At 44.9% G+C, this 5,594-nt stretch overlaps 1 long non-coding RNA gene across 1 annotated transcript in view; it reads left to right on the top strand.

The window, feature by feature from the left end:
- The window catches only part of LOC114063254, a 21,171-nt gene extending 20,135 nt beyond the window's left edge, over positions 1-1,036 (top strand). Inside the window, exons 3-4 of the long non-coding RNA XR_003572531.1 lie at positions 592-694; positions 812-1,036. This is a non-coding gene — a long non-coding RNA (uncharacterized LOC114063254). The remainder of the gene's footprint in view (positions 1-591; positions 695-811) is intronic.
- Positions 1,037-5,594: the final 4,558 nt, after the last annotated feature.

The raw sequence follows: 5,594 nt of genomic DNA, 5'->3' as shown, positions 1-5,594 counted from the left end.
CCCCCTTGTGTTTTAATAGCTGGTTGGGTACTTAATGGGTTAGTGCAGCCCATGTCCTATGCTTGGATCCCATCCTCTGAAATCCTGTCATTTCAATGCATGAAACTTAGACCTTGACATTTCAGACAAACTGTTCAGTTAGTGCTGGGATAAAGTGAGGTCAAGCTGATGTCCTGGCTCTCCTTGAAGCTGACTTCCAAGCTGGATTTCTAGAGCAAAGCAGTAAAGCTTTCTGCTGCTTACAGTCCTCTGCAGCGCTACAAGACTGGCGTTGTGAGGACTGCTGTTTTCCACCCCACAGCCTGCTTCCCTCAATCTATTAATGTCAGATGGATGACCCTTATGACCTATAGTCTAGAGATGTATTTCTTCTGCCTAGGTTCTCTCTGGACTGGGCAGGGGTACTTCATCCCCTTTTGAAAGTTCTGCTCAAGAGAGATGCCGAATGTGCTGGTTGTGTTTGCCCATTTTGTTCATTCTGTCACCCAATCCCACTCATTAGGCCTGTTGGCTGAAGCAGAGGTGTTGTGCGCAAAGGTGGGTTAGAAGGAGTCAGTGCCAGTTCTCAGCTGTGTCTTTGAAATTACACAGACTGATTGCAAAGGTCAAGGGAAAGTGAGGGCCAACCTGATGCTTCCTGCTGCAGTTGGCAAGAATTTGGATGTGCGCTCTGTTGCAGTGGAGCACAGCAAAGGTAATTGCAGAGAGACTAAATGGTTACCTCTGTGAACTGCCTTGGGGTGATGTGATTGTGGAGAAGGAGAGTGAAATAATCGCTCAGAGTAACAAGACAATTTTGACTTTTTTTTAGGTATCCTGCCAGCAGCAGGAGCAGAGAAGGAAGAATATTTTGTCCCTTCTTCTAAGAAAAAGGTACTTAGCTCTGTTACAGATGAATTGCATTGCCTTTGGCTGAAGTCAGATGCAGTGTGATGCTGCACTCTTGACGAGGATTCTTTTCTCCACTGGGTCTCTGTTTTCTTGCTCGCTTAGCTGCCTACATTGGAGAGAAAAAATCTTCAGCTAAGATTTGATTCTTCAACTCAAACAGATACTCAGCTGGACATACAGGTGACTCTATTAGAGGAAGATGCAGATATATCCCTAAGTAGAGCCTGTCAGTGTAAGCACAAGTGATCTTACTACTGAATTCACTTTAAAATGCTGCTGAGAGGAGGTGATTGAGTCTGGATCTGCGCTATAATTTGGACCTCATTTCGATGGCATTCTGAAGCTCTGCCCATAGTCTGCTTTTCCTTGGCTGAAAAAGCCCAAGTCTCTCAGCCTTTTTACATGGGAGAGCTGATCCAGCCCTCTGGACATTTATGGCCTTCCTCTGGACGCATTCCATCAGGTCCATGTCTTACTTGGACAGTGCTCCAAGTGGGGTCCCATGAGAGCAGAGTAGAAAGGGAGAATGCTCCCCTCACCCTGCTGGCCAACCTGATGAGCGATCTCTTTATTTAATCCCATCTGTAAAAGCATCTCTTGTGTTATGTTCTTACTGGTTTCTCCATGTTCATGGAACATCATTTCTTTAGCCATTGCTCACGCAGCTGCTGGAAAAGCTTGATGAAGTTCTCAAAAAGAACTCTCTGGCAGAAGCTTCACTTGCTGCTATGAAGACCCATAGCAAGGACGTGAAGGAACAGAAAGTGCCGATGAGGGACAAACTGGAGAGGGCTGGAATTCAGGTATGGGAAAGGCTGTCTCTTGGCAGGGCCCAAGGCCTTCTTTGTAGTGCGCCAGAGCAGGAAACTGATTTTTCCTTGAGAGTTTGATGTAACACCAGATGATTCCGTGTGCAGCTAGCTGTGATGGGAAGGAACAGCACCGCTGCCTTTGGTGTCTACCTGTTGGCACGACTTGAAGTGAGAGTGGAGGGCTGCACTACGGTGGTGTAGGGGCAGAAAAATTCTATGTGAAAGATTTACTGGAAGAGGATAAAAGGATTTTCAGTCAAGCCAGTTTTGGCTTCTTGGAAAGGCCCAACATGGGGGAAAATGATTTCCCGTGAATAGCACTGTCTGTATTTCTTTGGCTGCCTGTTTATGAAGCTGACTCCACTGTTGCAAGAAGAGAGAACGCATTCTCACAGACATGCTGTGGGGTCCCTACTGGGGAGAGGAGAAGTCCATAGAAGGACAGGGAGAGAACACAGCTTTGAAGTTATGTGCATGCAAAAGGTGTTGATATAAAAAGCACCCAGGCTACAGGCTGCATGCTCCTTCCTCCCGCTGTGATTTTCAGCAGGGTATTTTAGGGTTTTTGACTTCAGAGTAAACTTTGCCTTAACACCTTAGCCTTGCCTTGGTGTATGGGGTTACCTGTGTGTGTATGAACTCCAACAGGTGGTCTTAGTATACTGGACAACTGTGCAACAGGAGTAAGTTGAGTGACATATAATTGACTCAACTAGTTTTATAAGCCTGGTGCTTATGATGAGAAAGATCACTATCCAGGAAGTCACTTTCTCCTTCATTGGACAAGCACATGTGTATTCCTGTCCAAAAGCTGCTTCTCAAGTTTTGCAAAGCAGACTATGTGCTGAGAGAGGAGGGGTAGGCATATTGGAGTGCTGAGCTGGTGCTTTGTCGTATTTCCTCATCACACCATCATCATCGTGGAGTTGCGAAGTCACTTTAGGAGCAGGAGGAGCTTCTAACTGTGTTGGAGTAGCCAACTGTCTTGGTTCTGGCCAGGACAGGGTTAATTTTTGCAAACACCAGGAGGGGGCGTGGCTAGGACAGAATCATTATTCTATACCACTTGAGGTCATTGCTGGGTGTGGGGGAAGGGAATCTGTTCTGGAGAGAACAGGTCCCTTCTGGTTGAGTAAGTGTGGTGGGGAAGGAGGAGTTGGATAATGCCAGTGCTGAGCATTTTGTGTGTGGATCACTTGCCAATCTCTTCTACACTTCTGTAATAATACTGTTGCTATTACTGTTTGTTTTCTTATCTCGTGTCTGTTTCCAGTAAATTGTTCTTACCTCAGCCTGTAACCTTTATGTTTTGTGGCTCCAGTTCTCCTCTCCCTCCTGCCAAAGCGGGGAGGGAGACTGGGGAGCAAGTGAGCAGCAATGTGGCTTGGAGAGTCTCAAGGGGAGCACTAAATTGGGGAGTACCATTCCTAAACCACAACATCACGAATGCACTACCACTTGTGTTCGGAGTCCTTGAGAAAGAAGAGAAATGTTGTGGCAGCCCTTAGGAAATGCTTTAAGAAATCAATGTAGACATAAGAGAGGACTCAGTATAAAAGAGGAGGAAGTAATGTAGGTTTCAAGAGTTTAAAGTGTCAAAGCAGTCCATTTTTTTTGAACAAATGTAAGCTGTCTACTGAACAGCTGTTCACTGTTTTTACTTTGGTAAAAACATCTCTTCCTCTTTTTACATTGAAAGACAGCAGTAAGTTCTGCCCAGGCTGAAAGACCCCAAGTCTCTTGGCCTTTTTCATGGGAGGAGTATTCCAACCCTCTGAACATCTTTGTGCTTTGTGAAATCCTGTCCACTCAGAGAGTCATTGTTCAAGATACAGAGAGAGAGATCACATCAATGAATTTCACATCCAAAACAGATTGGACTTGGGGAAATTAATTTAATGTACTGCTAGTTAGTAGAGAGAAGGATAATGAGGAACAAGACCTTTTAAACACCTTCCCTCTACCTGTTCCTTCTTCCCAGGCTCAACTTCAGTCCTGATTTCTCTTCCTCCTCTTCCACAGTGGCACAGGAGGATGGGGAATGAGGGCTGTGGCCAGTTCATCACACTCTTCTTCATTATCATGCCTCTGCTCCTTCCGTCTCAGTCAGGATTCCTCACACTCCTCCCTGCTCCTGCATGGGATCCCTCCCATGAGAGACAGTCCACCATGAACTTCTCCAACTTGAGTCCTTCCCATGGGTTGCAGTTCTTCATGAACTGCTCCAGCTCAGATCCCTTCCACACAGTGCTGTCCTTCAGGAACAGATGGCTCCAGAGTGGGTTCTCCCCACGGAGTCATAAGTCCTGCCAGTGAATCTGCTTCTGCTCCAGTGTGGGCTTCCTCTTTTCATGGGGTCACAAATCCACCCAGAAGCCTGCTCCAGTGTAGGCTTTCCATGGTGTCACAGCCCCCTTCAGGCATTCCCTTGCTCCAGTGTGGAGTCCTCCAGGGCCTGCAGGTGGATCTCTGCTCCACAGTGGACCTCATGGGCTCTAGGGGGGGTCACCATGGGCTACAGGAGAATGTCTGTTCTGGTGCCTGGATTGCCACCTCCCTCTCCTTCTTCACTGATTTGCAGGGCTGTTCCTCTCGCGTTCTTACTCCTCTCTTCTGTCTGCCCTTCAGTGTTTGTTAACTTTTCTTCAGTACATTATCAATGCCATTGCTCAGCTCACCCGGTGGCGAGTCTATCTTGAAGCCAGCTGGCATCAGCTCTGTCAGACATGGGCGAAGTTTCTGGCAGATTCTCACAGAAACCACTTCTGCACATCCCCCGCTACCAAAACCTTGCCACGCAAACCCAGTATACTCACACAGATACAGACAGGTTCATACCAGTTTGATTAGTTTCTGGGGAAGTTCTTTGGACTGTATCTTTGTTCTTACATCTGATTTTGTTGTAGGACTCTATTTTTGGTATTGCATCTTCATTTTCAGTCATTGCACTCACTTCTACACTTACTCTGAGTAAATGAAAACTTCTGCACTCACTGGCCTCTAAGTACATTTCAGTGCAACTTATATAATTTCTTAGGTGTAATAATACAAAGCTTGTGCCTGATACAGTGAGGCACTGGGAAAATGTTTAATACTCTTCTTGCATCCTAACAGGGACCAGGAACAATGAAGTGCTGTAATCTAAAGAGGTGGGCCACTTGATATAGGTGAATCAGAAGAGCTTAGAAAGATACAGCACTAGGAGACAGAGACTAATGCCTGAATTTTCAGAAGATTATAAATTTTCTCTTTGGGACCTGAAGGAAGTGTCAGAGCTATTTAAAACTATTGAGAACTAACTGCCTTAAAAATTAGGCTTTAAGTGACATACATCTATCCAGAAATCAGTAGTGAACTAAAGAGCTGAATACAGATTTTCTGACTCCTAGATAAATACCACCTATAAATACTCTGAGCACAATCTCAGTCTCTGGCAAAACTCCTATTATCTTCAGTGGGAAAGTGTTCATTCTCAGCTTTTCCACACCTCTCATACAATATCCCAAGTCACAAATATTCCAGATATAGTGTATACAAGATAGGAAAAAGAATAATTCTTGGAAGTCATCCTATGTCTTACAGTGCAAAATCCGTCACACTGACAGCACTGCTGTGAACAACTCACATTCAAATTAACAGAATATTAACTTTAAAGTTTCTTTCTGCCCTCTTGCCTGTGTTTCTCCTTCCTGTTCATCCATCAGGAAGCCAGAGTAAGCATACAGGTGACATTCTGAACAAAAGCTATATACCAAATAGTATTTAATATTATAACTTTTTCTTACCTCCGCTGTGGAATAGGGTTTGTTCTGGGTAGTGCACAATAGCTTTGTTGTCTGTCAAAAAGTTGAGAAATTTCTTTCGATAAAAAAATAAAATTGATTCACTGGC

This window comes from Empidonax traillii, unplaced genomic scaffold, assembly GCF_003031625.1.
Source record: "Empidonax traillii isolate 1590-97213 ecotype Southwest subspecies unplaced genomic scaffold, ASM303162v1 scaffold460:size473327, whole genome shotgun sequence".
NCBI lineage: Eukaryota > Metazoa > Chordata > Aves > Passeriformes > Tyrannidae > Empidonax > Empidonax traillii.
The sequence above is the reverse complement of the archived record's forward strand: the minus strand, read 5'-3'. Positions and strand labels throughout refer to the sequence as shown.